Source organism: Ptiloglossa arizonensis, chromosome 1 (assembly GCF_051014685.1).
Source record: "Ptiloglossa arizonensis isolate GNS036 chromosome 1, iyPtiAriz1_principal, whole genome shotgun sequence".
Lineage (NCBI taxonomy): Eukaryota > Metazoa > Arthropoda > Insecta > Hymenoptera > Colletidae > Ptiloglossa > Ptiloglossa arizonensis.
In genome coordinates this window covers 25,858,858-25,875,105 of record NC_135048.1, presented here as the reverse complement: position 1 = coordinate 25,875,105, position 16,248 = coordinate 25,858,858, and the positions used below count along the sequence as shown (strand labels likewise).

General features: G+C 42.0%; 1 protein-coding gene across 2 annotated transcripts in view; it reads left to right on the top strand.

The window, feature by feature from the left end:
- Window positions 1–16,248, top strand: part of Fz2 (frizzled 2) — a 319,520-nt gene that overhangs the window by 84,454 nt on the left and 218,818 nt on the right. The window contains exon 1 of one of the 2 annotated variants that reach the window (XM_076313295.1): window positions 2,381–2,515. The exons of the other annotated variant lie outside the window; for it this stretch is intronic. The gene's annotated coding sequence lies outside the window, so the exon portion shown is untranslated. Of the gene's footprint in view, window positions 1–2,380; window positions 2,516–16,248 lie in introns of those variants that run through there. 2 annotated transcript variants of the gene reach the window in all.

Here is a 16,248-nt window from a genome sequence, read left to right as displayed (position 1 = left end):
GTTTCTCTTTTTCCACGAAGTAGCAATACTTACTTACCACTTACCACTTCTAGATTTCACGAGACAGTGAAAGTAAATGACCAGTACAAAATCACCTATCGATACAAAATTTAACACCTTCGAGAAAAAATTCCTTTCTGTCCCTTCTGAACGAAAATCTCAAATTTGAAACGTTTCTCTTTTTCCACGAAGTAGCAATACTTACTTACCACTTACCACTTCTAGATTTCACGAGACAGTGAAAGTAAATGACCAGTACAAAATCACCTATCGATACAAAATTTAACACCTTCGAGAAAAAATTCCTTTCTGTCCCTTCTGAACAAAAATCAGAAACTTGAAGTTTCTCTTTCTTCAGTAAGTAGCAATATTTACCACTTACCACTTCACGAGACAGTAAGAGTAAATGGCTAGTACAAAACCACCTACCTATACAAAATGTAACACCTTGGATAAGAAATTCCCTTCTGTCCCTTCTGAACGAAAATCTCAAATTTGAAGAGTTTCTCTTTTTTCACGAAGTAGCAATACTTACCACGGAAGAATCTTCTGGATTTCACGAGACAATGAAAGTAAATGATCAGTACAAAACCACCTAGCAATACAAAATGTAACACCTTGGAAAAGAAATTCCCTTCTGTCCCTTCTGAACGAAAATCTCAAATTTGAAAAGTTTCTTTTTTTCCAGGAAGTAGCAATACTTACCACGGAAGAATCTTCTGGATTTCACGAGACAGTGAGAGTAAATGCCCAGTACAAAACCACCTACCTATACAAAATGTAACACCTTGGACAAGAAATTCCCTTCTGTCCCTTCAGAACGAAAATCTCAAATTTTCCGAATGTCTATTCCTTCACGTTGCAGCGTCAGTATATTCGGGATTCCTGAACCCCTTCCACGGTAGAATCTTCCGTATTCTGGAGTGTGGAAGAGATAAACGAAAAGTAAAACAAGCGAGTCATCTCCACCTGCCAATACTGAACACCTCCAGAAAGAAAGACATCCTCTCTCTCTCTCTTTCCAGGAACAAAGATTGCAGAAATTTCCGAATCTCCGTTTCCTCGGTACCAATACTTCCACACCCAAGAACCTCCCTAATTCCACAGGTTAAATAAGAACCGTACCGAGCTAGCAAACCCCTATCCACCTACGTGGACTCGATACCCCGAAACAGAAATGCCCTCTCCAGGTTCCTCGAATAAGATTGGAAATTTTGAAAGTCTCGGTTTCGGTTGAGGGGCGCCACGATACACGATTCGGACCACTTTGACGATTAGGCGTCGGCAAACCGCGGCCATTTTCATCCCGGGAAGATAAACTCGGCTTTCCTAGACCTTCTTAGCCTTTGTTAGGTCGGTACGCGGAGGTGCGCGCGGGCCGAGGATGAGACAAGTCGCAAGGGCGTTCCAAGTGCGGGCAAAGAGCCCTGTGGATAGGAAGAACGGGGAGACGGAGGGGGATGGTTGTCGGCAGTCGCAGAGGGGGAGGTTCGAGGATGGTGAAAAACAGAGGCAGGTACCCCACGTGAAAAGAACGGAGACGACAAATGGAAAAGAAATTCCCATTACTTTGGGGGAGAGAGAGTCCGTCTAGTACCCTTCTTCTTCGTCTTCCTGGGCCGTTGCTCGTTGCTGCTGCGCGTGGTCGTCGTCGTCGTCGTGGTCGTCGTCGTCGTCGTCATCGTCACGGTCGTCGTCACGGTCGTCGTCGTCGTCGTGGTGGTCGTGGTGGTCGTGGTGGTCGTGGTGGTGGTCGTCTTCCTCTTCCACGGCCCTCGTGGGCAACGCGTTTCTTCCACTTCCTCCCACGGTCTGGCTAGGTCGGTCTCCGAGCAAGGGGGACACGATTCACGCATGTGCCGGGGTCACTCTATCGATTTCTCTGGTTCGCGTGGCAGTCACGAGGAGGCGTAACCAGAGTCGCGCTCTCGCTGCACCGGCACGCCACCCAAAACAGCCTCGCGTATCGTCGCAACCGGGTTGCCTTTTCAAGGTTAACCGACACGTATATATATATACCTACGCAACGCGAACACCGCCACCAGCCGAAAGTGCCGGATAGCCCCGTCTTGAGTGTCGTCGTCCCGTCGCTCTTCGTTTCGCGTCGCGTCGCGTCGCGTCGCCGCGGATTTTCTCGCTTCGACGTTCCACGTGTGTGTGCGCGCGCGCGCGTCTCCCGCGACAAAGATAGAGACACCAAACCGACCGAGAGAACGAAAATATATATATATATATATATAAATACATATACATAAAAATATATATATATATATATATATATACACACACGCGAAGAAAGACAATCGCACCGTCCGCGAAAAGAAAAAGAAAAAATCGTGGTCTACTGCGGACAACTGGTGAACGCTTTTGTTTTCTTTTTCTTTTTTTTTTATATTTTTGGAACCGATCGGGTGAAACTAGAGACAGAGAGATAGTGAGAGAGAGACAACTCCACGGAACCGGAACCCGCGAGAAAATCCCAGGCCCCCGCTGACATCCGTGTACATTTCTACGGGTGAGTAACGAGAGACCGGTCCTTCGAATTGTCATTTACTCGCGAGAAACGCACGTTGCGCGGTTGATACCTCCACGACGCGCGAGTGTCTTTTTTACACCGTTGGTTGAACATTCTTTTCAGAGTTTCTTCTTGTTCTTTTTTCTTTTTCTTTTCTTTTTTTCCACTGTTAAGAACACTCGCGAGTTTCAATTGCCCGTTGAGCGTCTCGCCGCGACGAACGAGGATCTTTTCCACGAGGCTCTTCGTCGTGGGACAGCCACTTTCCTCGAGCAGCCAGCTGTCGTTAGGATCGTAACGCGACCGGGATAAGTAGCCTCGAGGAGGTCTTCGACGATCGTCAAGTTACGCGAGCCACGATAACAATTAAACGAACACCAAAATTCACCTAAAGGAACAAATTCTTCCACTTTGGATGATTTTTACGCAATTTCGGGTCCGACGGGCATCGTAGACCTCTCCTACTATAATTTCGTGCAAACGGACAATCGATCTGGCTGGTGCCGGCCGATATCACGCGAACGTGAAACAAACCACCCCTCGTGCTCGGAATATTCTTGAGACGCGGCTGGTCAGAGGGGAGCCGCTTCCTTATTCACGATTTATGCCGTGGAAAATGAAAACCAGGAAATCTTTACCGTGGACTAGGTTTCGTGGTTAACCGCGAGCCTCGCTACCCAGTGAAATACCCGGGTTGATTTCTGTATCGCGTGAATTTTTCTTTATTTTATTTATTCTTTTTTTTTTTTGCCCCTCTCAACCGTCTGTTTGCTCCCGCTGGAGAAATTAGTTTTTATTTACGCGCCAGCGAATCGATTAAGGCTCGAAACGCGGGGCTGTTCAGGTTGGTACGTATTATTGTTTGCACGGGGTGTAGTGTAGGTGTCTGAAATTGAGAAGAGCAAAATTTTTTATTCGATAATTCGTTCTGTATTTGGATAATTGACGAACGAACGAGCTATTTTTAAACGGAGTTTCAAAGGGAGGGTTAAATTAAATGCTTCGGTACTGGTTGGAGGATTCAATGATTATGCGAGAATGAATTTTTTCTGGGATCGTTTTCATCGTGTTTTCGATCGGTGACTATTGTGCTGGCAGAGAATCGATGGTCGAGAACGTTTCTCGTTCCGATGGACGACGAATAGCTCCGTGGTTGTTCGAGTAGAATAGGATCGCCTAAAATGGTTCACCCATGAACGAAATCGTGGATTCTCGTGACACCAATTGTATTGTACAGGGTGTTGATTTTAATCTACCGGTAGGAATTACGAGTGAATCACTGGTACGTGAAAAATTAACCGAACTTGAATTTTATTCGAGTAAGAGATAATTGACTTTGATCAATTTTTCTGTAACGTAGAAGTCGTACGAAGTGATACACGTTTCGTTAAACGGATTTGTGTCATTTTTTTATTTCGATTTGTTTGCTACGAGAAGATACTGGTTCAGAAGATATTTCAATTTCAATGTGGTATTGGAATATTGTCAATGGACATATCTTTTACGAGATAAAAAACGAATTTGTGTAATATTTTCATTTCGATTTGTTTCCTACGAAATGATACTGGTTTAGAAGACATTTCAATTTCAATGTGGTATTGGAATATTGTCAATGGACATATCTTTTACGAGATAAAAAACAATCGGAGATAGTTACTCGTGTATCGTTTCGATACTGCGTTATTTTATCGAAGAATTCGCGATGTAGAATGATGAAAATGATGGATTTATTGGTGAATAATATTTCGATTTAAATAAGTTAGATTTTCGTAGGATACAACGAGCGATGCATTAAAAATGGTGCGAGTTAAGCATAGGTATATCACCTTCGCACGACCTCTACGCGTGCACGTACAAGAATACTAATCACGGTAGATAATGTCCCTCTTGAGAACGTTATAATTGCACGCGTTCAAGTTCGAACTTCCGAGTGTTCGTTACAGGTGCTGCTCGGAAGATTTAAAGCACCGGTCGTGTTCTACCTTCTTGGATCTAAAATGCCGCCATTTTGTGTACAAAATATTCTACTTACCCGAGCAATGTTCGATCTTAAACGAAAAATTCTTTTTCTAATCGTTTCTACGAAATATTGAATATCGATTGTACAAATTTCTTTCCTCTCGTAATATACTCTTTTAATTATTATTAAAAGAATGTTAATATTTTTCAATTCGAAATCGAATAGATTTAAGAACAAAAATGCACACTATTTTATAGTTCTTCTGTTAAATTAAACATAGGGAGGGTCTATTTTTTATTTCAAGTTTCAAGTGTTCCAAGTTTTATTTACAATTGTATCGACGATAATAGTAATTTTCATTGACTTTGTTGAGACAAACACCAACAATTATTTTGCACAGTTTTTCCATTTCTGTTACTCTTCTAAACAAAAATATCCTCTCTTTTGAGCAAACTCCCCTTTTGTGAGAACGTCTGGTTTACACGCAAACGTTCAAAATTATTCCAAAATTCATTCACCTAAAATTAGAATTAATTCACCTAATCGTACACCTGATACAAAATTTCAATTTTTGTTACTTTTTAAAAAAAATCGTCTCTTCTAAGCACACTCCATTTTCGGTGAGAAACGCAAGAACGTCTGGTTTACACGCAAATGTTCAAAATTACTCCAAAAACACCTAGGATTTAATTCACCTAATTGTACACCCGATACAAAATTTCCATTTTTGTTACTTTCCTAAACAAATCATCTCTTCTAAGCACACTCCATTTTCGGTGAGAAACGCAAGAACGTCTGGTTTACACGCAAATGTTCAAAATTACTCCAAAAACACCTAGGATTAAATTCACCTAATCGTACACCCGATACAAAATTTCCATTTTTGTTACTTTCCTAAAACAAACCCATACGCTCAAAATTACTCCAAAGAACGCCTAGAATTATTTGCTTGTTCGGAAAGTAATTTCGTTTTTTTCGGTGAAAATGGAACACGATTTTATTTAGAGTGTACAAACATTTTATTAAATTATATATTCTCCATTTTGGAAAACGAAACGACATTCCGAACGATAATTCACCTAACCATCAAATTTCCCTTCAATTTAAAAATCATCGCCACCACGACGTCTACGAACCCCTAGAAAAAACGACAAAATCCACCGGAACATTATCCATCGATAATCGGTGGAAAGTGTCGTTTAGAGTATATAAATTAAATTATATATTCTCCATTTTGGAAAACCAAATTACTTTCCGAACGATAATACACCTAACCATAAAATTTCCCTCCAATTTAAAAATAATCGCCACCACGACGTCTGCGAACTCGCTGGAGAAACAACGAAAATCCATCGTTATCCATCGACAATCCGTGGAAAGTGTCGTTTAAAGTGTACAAACATTTTATTAAATCATATATTCTTCATTTTGGAAAACGACTTTCCGAACGATAATTCACCTAACCATAAAATTGCCTCTACGAACCCCTGAAAAAACACGAAAATCCACCGGAACGTTATCCATCGATAATCGGTGGAAAGTGTCGTTTAGAGTGTATCAATTAAATGATATACTCTACATTTTGGAAAACGAAACGACTTTCCGAACGATAATTCACCTAACCATAAAATTGCCTCTACGAACCCCTGAAAAAACACGAAAATCCACCGGAACGTTATCCATCGATAATCGGTGGAAAGTATCGGTGGATATCGTCCATCTTTGACATCGTGGACGATAGGAATCTGTATCCCGTGATGTAGTCCGACACGGTGACGCTTTATTCGCCGCCGCGCAGAGAATCACTGAATTCCTCGGTAGTGGCGCGATCGCGGGCTGAAACACACAATACGACTTATCGCAGACGCGCAACGTTTGCCTACATAAATCCGGTTACTCGTGAGCCACTCGGAATAGAGGCGTAAGCCGGAGAACAGAGCACTGGAGCGAGCGAGAGACGGACAGAACGAGAGACGGACAGAGCGAGAACGAGTGGTTCACGGAAAGGGGTGGGAGGGGTGGTGGTTGCGGAGAGGCGAAGGCGCGCGAGTGGGGAGGGGGTAGGGCCCTCGACAATACGGCTGCCGCGCGTTTTCACAGAATTTTTCTCCCCCTTTCGGGCGCGATAAGCGCCCGTTATCTTTTGTCGCGCACGATAATCCGAAGAACCGTCGTTTCAGTTCTTTGGCCGGGTCGACTGGCAGAGCCAACGCCGATGGAACTAAACGCCCGTGGCTATGTAACCGGGAGCATAACGTCGGCCGAGTAATTCTCGAGCTTGTTACAGGAGGAACGGGGCATACGGAGCGAGAAAGAGGATGGTTCGGTCGTTTTCCCTTCTCTCTTTTATTACACCCTTTTTCTCGCGTTCACCGGTCTCTCCGGGGTTTCTATTTTTTTTTTCTTCTTCTCCTTTTCTCCTCTCCTCTCTCTGTGTGTTTTAATTTTTCTTTCTTTCTCTCTTCTTATTTACGCCCCCTCGGTTTCGATCTCTGTCCGCGTCTATCGTTCCCCCAGTTACACCTCCGGTGGTTCCGCGGCGAGCGTTAGGTAATTCGAAAGCAATTTGAATTGACGTGCGCCAGGTAGAGGAAAGTAATTACGGGGTGGTGAGGCAACGCGAGACGCAACCTCGCACGGAGCTCGCAGAATCGCGGCTGGTGACGCACCTCTGCCTACCTGGGGGTGTACCTCGCCGTGTAACCGACGAACGGGGTATTTCGCACACGCGGGAGTATCCTCGTCTACAGCTTCAGACACACACAAACACACACGCACACGCGTATCTACGGCTACCCCCTCTCGTCAGCGCGTGTATCGCCGCTCGTGGTTAGATTGATTAAAATTTACTATGCAAATTAGATTGCGCTCGTGGAGCGACAGGCGTGGGCGGAAGACACGGTGGGGAGGTGGGACGGCCCCCACTGAAAAGATGAATCGTTATCATTAGCATTTTCAGCATTGACGGGGCCGTGTCGACGTTATCGGGAACGACGAGACCCGTTGGATCACCGCCGCGCGAAACGAGGTTTCATCGGGGGCTAGTCGATACCGTCGTCTATCCTATCTGCGTCGCGCAGCCTTATGATTCTCGCGTCCCTGATCCGCGTTAGTCGAGTTTCATGGAAAAACGGCGATCGACTCTTTTTCCGGGTTCTTTTTCTTTTTTTTTGTTTCGGAAAATCATTCAATTCGCGCATCGTTTTACCCGGGTACTGTGTGAAGAACATTCGTATAAGAGGAAAGTAAGGAAGCGGAGTGCTGGTTGTAGGTATTTGTGTTAATAGTACTTACTGAGAGTCGTGAGTATTTAATAGTGTTTATTCGAAGTCATAAGTATTTGACAGCACTTATTGGGAGTCATAAGTATTTCATAGTATTCACTGGAAGTCATAAGTATTTAATAGTATTCATTGGAAATCATAAGTATTTAATAGCACTTATTGGAAGTCACGAGTATTTAATAGCACTTACTAGAAGTAATAAGTATGTACTAGTACTCATTGGAAGTCATAAGTATTTTCTAGTACTCATTGGAAGTCATAAGTATTTAATAGTACTCATTGGAAGTCATAAGTATTTAATAGTACTCATTGGAAGTCATAAGTATTTAATAGCACTTAGTGGAAGTCATAAGTATTTAACAGTGCTCATTGGAAGTCATAACTATTTGACAGCATTTACTGGAAGTGACAAGTATTTAATAGTACTCATTGAAAGTCATAAGTATTTGACAGCACTTACTGGAAGTCATAAGTATTTAATAGTGCTCATTGGAAGTCATAAGTATTTGACAGCACTTACTGGAAGTCATAAGTATTTAATAGTGCTCATTGGAAGTCATAAGTATTTGACACCATTTACTTGAAGTCACAAGTATTTAATAGTACTCATTGGAAGTCATAAGTATTCAACAGCACTTACTCGAAGGCATAAGTATTTAACAGCACTTATTGGAAGTCATAAGTATTCAACAGCACTTACTGGAAGTCACAAGTACTAAATAGTACTCATTGGAAGTCACAAGAACGAATAGCACTTACTGAAAATCATAAATACTTCCATTACTCCTCACCGCCCCAGCTCCTTTTAAAACACACAAACACACATCGCTCAATTATACCACTAACCTAGCTCTCCGTATAAATAAAGAAAAACACAACAAAATAACAAAACCTTCGAAACATACGTGCGAGCAAAATGAAGCAGTTCGTTCGAATTAATCCTCTCTCGTTTTCCAACCAAAAAATCGTCCAAACGCAACAGAATCTATCGTTCGCCACCGCGTATTAAATTCTCCTGCGTCGGACCCTCAGTACCTCCATTAAATAAATATTTCCATACGAGAAGAGTTCCGCTGTCCCCGACGCAACCAGCTCGACGGCGTTTCTTCTTTTTTTTTTTCTTCATCTTCCACCATCGAAGAAATTCGTCTTTCCGCTAGATCGGTCGGAAGCGGTGCGATTCGCGGCGTATTCGAGGGTGAGTTTCACCCCCGAGGCATGTACACGCGCGGTAGGCGAATTGATCGCGTTGGGGTAGAATCATCCATCACCAAGTGACAGACCCGAGCCAACCCCCCCGTGAAAAGGTGCACCCCTCCCCGTACCGACAAGAGGAATGGACAGAGGTGGTGCAGAAGGGTCGGAAGGAAAGGGAGGCGGCGCGAGAGGGTACACCGTGGCGCCCTCCAACGACGGGCGACGAACCAAACAACCCCCTCAACAATGCCCAACAGATCCCACGGGACGGCGCGCTCTGTTTTCTCTTTTTCTTCGTCCCTCCCTCTCGCCGCGTCGCGTTCCGTCTCGGCTTACTCTTGTTGCCGTTGTCGATTTCCCTCCACCGCGACGCGCGAGAACGCGGCCTCGGTTACTTCTTCGAAGATCGCGCCTCGCGACCGGCCCGAACCGCCTTCAGTAGCTCGTTACGCGAACGAATCGTTCGAGGGGATGGAAAACAGCGATGAAACCATTTTTTGATCATTTTTTCGCAACGCGACACATCGATTTTTTGACTTTTCTTTTAGGACGGGATACTTCGAATTTTCGCCAATTTTTTCATAACGCGACACATCGATTTTTCGCAAATTTTTCTATAATACGACGCATCGATTTTTCGCAAATTTTTCTATAAAGCAACACCGACTTTTCGCAAATTTTTCTATAATACGACACATCGATTTTTCGCAAATTTTTCTATAAAGCAACACCGACTTTTCGCAAATTTTTCTATAAAGTAACGCATTAACTTTTCACCAATTTTTTCAGAACGCGACACATCGATTTTTTCGCCTTCTCTTTCATAATGCAACACATCGATTTTTTCACCTTTTCTGTCATAACGCGACACATCGATTTTTGGCAAATTTTTCTATAAAGCAATATATCGATTTTTCGCAAATTTTTCTATAAAGCAACGCATCGACTTTTCTCCAATTTTTTCACAAAGCCAAACATCGATTTTTTGCAAATTTTTCTATAAAACAACACATCGACTTTTCGCCAATTTTTCCATAACACGACACATCGATTTTTCGCCAATTTTTTCATAACGCGACATATCGATTTTTTGTCTTTTCTTCCATAACGTGACACATTGATTTTTCGTCAATTTTTCCTTAACGCGACACATCAATTTTTCGTAATCTTTCGTATAGATTCGTATAGAACATTTCGAGATTATATTGGGTTGTTCGGAAAGTCATTTCGTTTTTCAAAATGGAGAATATATAATTTAATGTTGTAAAGTTCAGATTATAATACATAGTTTATTATAATATGCAGAGATCTCTCGTATCCATTAGTATAGTTTTTGTACATGTGAGAATACAAAGTCCGAAAAAACAAGTATACAGTGATATGTATAATCTCGACTTGGAACTTAGGGCTCGAAAAGAATGGAAGAGTAGTGTATTTTTTGCTTTTAGAATTTTTGTAGTTTTGTTTAAATGTTTTGGAGTATGTAGAGTGTGTCTACGTGAAGTAAAACCACGACGAAAGAAAAACCAAAAAGAAAACCTTCCGCGCCAATATGTAAACAGTCCTTAAAACTGACATCGACATCTGACACTCTTAGGATCATTGTTGCATTCATTCCAACATTTAATAAAATGTTTATACACTCTAAAAAAATCGTGTTCCATTTTCACCAAAAAAAAAAAAAAAAAAAAACGAAGGGACTTTCCGAACAACCCAATAAATTGTTTGTTTTTTTTTGGTGGAATTAATCACATTTTCCACAATGCAATAAATGTTAACTTTCATGGACTTCCTCGTCTATGGGGTAGAGTTTAGAATTTTGTTATGTTGATCTGGAGCAAGAAATATATTTTTCTGTAATGGAACTATGCAATCTTATCTGAAAAAAATATAAAGTTTTAACACACGGTTCTGGGATTTCTTTCGAATTTTCGAAAATTATTTTTAAATTATGGTTTTACAATAGTCTCCCCCATACGATGAGAATAGCGTCGTTTGGAAATTAATTTCTCAAAAGTTTCAAGACCTCTTTCAATCGAATCAATGTTTCTTGATTCGTGAGAGTAGACTTTGTACCGATAATTATATATTTTTTTATTTACAAATGTGCAAAAATAATTATGTTACCGTGGGGCAACATAATCACTCGCCTCACGATTATCCGAAATCGTGTACGGAAAATATTTCTTTGGTTAATTGTTCTCAAATCGTGATACTTTCGAAAACGATCAAAAGTCAAAAATCGATTATTTTCAGACTTCTGACTATAATACAACACCTTAAATTGCTATTCTCGTTCAACGAGAGACGTTGAAGCAAAATAAGGAGAGACGCGCCCGTTTGAGATAATTAAACTAGCTCCCTCTGGAACAAATTATTGTTCAACGAAGCGTCCGATAATTCAACTCCGACTGGTTACACAAACTGGCCATAGAGCGAGATCTTGCTTCGTTAAATTAAAGATGAATTTTTATACTCCTCGCGGTGAGAAATCGACTCTTGGCGAATGGAAATGATTCCTGACTCGTTCCACTCGCATTTAAATGCCCATGGCGATCCTGGTACTCGGATTGCCATGTAGAAAATCGAAATTGTCCACAGAGTTAAAAAAAAATCATGGTAAATTGAACAATAAATATTTCACGTTGCATTTTTATCATAGTTTTCACATTCTTACACAGACCACTGTACACATTGCGAGTCGTTATCGTTTTAAAGTTTTGCTGGAGTCGAATGATTCGAACGAGTTAAGGAAATATTTATTTTATTAGTTCTAGTCTTTGAGACCAAAGTATTACAGCCTGATAATTTGTGGAGATTTAAATTTTAATTTACTGGCGAAATTGTCCAGTTTGAATATTTTGAAATTTTAATGCGTAAGAAGCTCGATCCAAGAAATATATATAAATTGAAAAATTGCGCGACCATAACGAACCGAATTATGAAATGCTCTTGGGACATCCTTCGGGGAGTTTCGTTGGCACTTGATTCGTCGAGCGGAAAGTATTTACGTCGTTCCCAATCGTTCCCCCCTCCCGAGTGACACGGAAAATGCAATTCTCGAACGATCGTCGTGTAGCGTATGTTGCCCCATAGTTCGTGACTGTAATCGTAGGAAACAGTTGGATCGCTAGACATGGGGTCGAGAGTCGAATCTTTTGTTTCACGGATGACTGTTCTATCAATGTGTCATCCGAGTGTAATATACCGAACGAGTAACTTCTCTTTGTTTAAAACGTAAGAGCTCAGTTTGTACTTTCCCTTTGCGTCACCCCCTAACTCGCCGTACTTTCACCGAAACAACCCTCCATTGGATCTCCCCTTCTTGCGAAATCTTTTAAAATCCGATGCACTCCACGGTCCAGGGATCTTTAATATTTCTGCCAAGGAAATATCGTTGCTGATTATGAATTCCCTACTTCCGCGCACATTGTGCGCCGACACAATGAACATTTTTAACGAGGTCTATTTAAGCGCTTCTCACGTTTAATATCGAGTGTCTCGAGACCGAAGTCTCGCGGGAGAAAAATATTCCACGGGGCAGTTTCGATCCGTTTTCTCGAAACGATCTTCGTTCGAATGTCTTGGCGCTTCTAAAATGCAATATCGTTCGAATAGTCTGCCAATAATTCATCATTCGGATACTGTGAGAATACTGTGAGAATATTTGACTGTTCGAGTACTCAAATATAGGAATACTTGAATGTTCGAGTACTTCGTTATTCGAACACTCAAATATTCAAATATTAGTTTGCCTAGTAGTGTACTACTAATTAGTGTACTACTAATCGCCTTTTCGAACACTCTAACATTCGAATACTTGACCCTTTGAATGCTTCAATGTTACAATATTTGAATATTCGAACACTCAAATATTCAAATACTAGCCTTTTAGAGCACTCTAATATTTGAATACACCACTATTCAACCTCTCTAATATTCGAGTACTCGACTATTCGAATACTTTACTATTCAACCACTCTAATATTCAAGTACTGGACTATACGAATACTTTACTAATCGACCACTCTAATATTTAAGTACTCGACTATTCGAATACTTTACTATTCCACCACTCTAATATTCGAGTACTCGACTATTCGAATACTTCACCATTCGACCATTCTAATATTCGAATACTCGACTATTCGAATACTTCACCATTCGACTACTCTAATATTCGAGTACTCGACTATACGAATAGTTTACTATTCGACCACTCTAATATTTAAGTATTCGACTATTCGAATACTTTACTATTCGACCACTCTAATATTCAGGTATTGGACTATTCGAATACTTCACCATTCGACCATTCTAATATTCAAGTACTGAACTATTCAAACACTTCACCATTCGACCACTCTAATATTCGACTACTCGACTATTCAAACACTTCATTATTCGACCACTCTAATATCCGACTACTCGACTATTCAAACACTTCATTATTCGACCCTCTCTGATACTCGACTACTCTCTTATCCGACCACTGTCTCATTCTCACACTCATCGAATAAAAATACCCAATCAACGATACACGAATCATCGAAAGCAATGCACGGCACCGGAATACCTGCGAAAATATTGGAATAATCCCTGCCCAATTTCTCCGTGTCTCGTATACCCCGACTCGTCTGAATGGATACACCGAGCATCCGGCAGTATCTCGGTTCCGCTCAAATTGCCTTCGAGGAATCTATGTAATTCGTAACGACTCTACCCCGGTTCGGAGAAAATGCAGAATTCGTGCGCCTCGTCGTCGTCGTCGTCGTCGACGACGTTCTCCTCGTCGTTCGTCGATCATTGGCTAATGAAAACGAGAAGCTCGTAAAGCCGAACCGCTCGGGTCGTGTCTCGGTGCGCAGTTACTCTATCGCCGTCTGATGGTGCATTACCAGTCCCGGGGTAGGTGTACCGCACCATCCCCTCTTTTCAAGGAGGGGCGGCTCCTCGTTTCCCGGCATTGATGTGCTTCCTCGGCAGGGCGACGGCAATTTTCTTGATCACGCGACACAAAGGGCGGAAATCAATAACACGAAGCGGGAGGAAACACGGCCTAAATTGGAATACGACCTAGGCTACGTCCACGGTACGTCTACCAACGATCTTATTCGTTCGGGCGTCACCTTGGGGCCGATTCAACGTTACCGGTACGAGCCACCGATTCGCTGGACGCCCGTGTCGATCGTTCGACGATCGATCGATCGTCCTGGTTGTTCTCCATTCAATCGCCATACAGCGTGTGTGTACCCTCGTGTCCCCGAGATTGCTTCCAGGAGTCGTGGAAACGATACTCACGGAACTGGAGCAACCGTGGGCACACAAAGAGAGGGGGAAAGGTATACTCCGAAGAAATGGAAAGTTATCTGGAGCGTGTGGCGTTCGAAAGAGACGAGCAAGAACTCCCCCTTCCAATACGGTCGGTACCATTGGGAGAGGGAACACGCGATATTCCACGGCACAGAGGAAAGGGAAGTGGTACTCGAGGCAATACTTTGAACGGATACGGGTACCATCTCGCCGGTGGTGTATTATTGGAAATGGAAAGAAGGCGCGTTTCGTATACGTCGAGCGTCGCGGGTGGAATGGGAGTTAGGGAACAGAACGGTAAGAAATTTTTACGATTTTCGCCGCCGGAATGGCAATTCAGCCGGTTGAACGCAGTCGGCGACGAAAAACGAATAACAGAACCGAGACAGCTAACAGAAGTTGAACCCGGAGTACAATGTTCCCGGGGTCCCATTGTACGAGGTGCAAGAGCCGATAACAGGACACAAAAGGAAACGTGGCCTAGATCAGAATGCACTTGGAGCGGCGTGTACACACGATCTACCTTATTCATCCCTGGGCAAACTCTCCGGAGGCTGGAACGAGAGTTTGATACGCCAGGCGAGGGAGCATTATGATCTCGTAATGGACCAATATTTGGATACGTACGGTGGAACGTTACCACGATTCACGCTCGCCTCCCTCGACGACCGAAGCGTTCCCGCTTGCCAAATCGTAATTCGTCGATCGATGCGCGACGCCCTTATCGAACTTGTTTCGAGATAACAGCACCGCCGACGAACGGAACGCTCCAATCGCTGGATGGAATTTTTCTCGACCGGAGGGTACACGGTTCGCGGACTTGGAATCCGAGCTGGACAATTGGCTAACCGTCTTCAGAATGAGAGTAGGTATACTACTGAGACAAGAATGGGAGAAGGTATACTACTGAGAATAAATGAGAGTAGGAATACTACTGAGACAAAAATGGGAGTAGATATATTACTGAGAATAATTGGGAGTAGGTATACTACTGAAACAAAAATGGGAGTAGGTATATTACTGAGACAAAATGGGAGTAGGTATATTACTGAGACAAAAATGGGAGTAGGTATACTACTGAGAATAAATGAGAGTAGGTATACTACTGAGATAAATATGGGAATAGGTATATTACTGAGACAAAATTGGAGTAGGTATACTACTAAGAATAAATGGGAGAAGGTATACTACTGAGACCAAAATTGGGGTAGGTATACTACTGAGACCAAAATTGGGGTAGGTATACTACTGAGAATAAATGGGAATGGGTATACTACTGAGACAAAAATGGGAGTAGGTAAAGTACTGAGACAAAAATGAGTGTAGGTATACTACTGAGACAAAAATGGGAGTAGATATACTACTGAGACAAAAATGGGAGTAGATATACTACTGAGACAAAAATGGGAGTAGGTATACTACTGAGACAAAAATGGGAGTAGGTATACTACTGAGACAAAAATGGGAGTAGGTATACCACTGAGACAAAAATGGGAGTAGATATACTACTGAGACAAAAATGGGAGTAGATATACTACTGAGACAAAAATGGGAGTAGATATACTACTGAGACAAAAATGGGAGTAGGTATACTACTGAGACAAAAATGGGAGTAGGTATACTACTGAGACAAAAATGGGAGTAGGTATACCACTGAGACAAAAATGAAGTAGGTATATTACTAAGACAAAAATGGGAGAAACTATCTAGATAATAAAATTTACTTTTAATAAAGAGAGAATTTAATAAAGGTACTTCTTCATGTAAAGATTATAATGTGATACTGTGTTTCACGTTCCACAAATGGGCTAACGATCTTCAAAGTGGAGGTATGTTTCTACCGAGGTAGAAATGGGAAAATCTGGTACTTTTTCCATAAATATTATAAAGTGAGACTGTTTCACGTTCCACAAATGGCCTAACGATCCCCAAAAGTGGGGGCATATACACTACCAGAGCAGAAATGGGGCAATAAAATT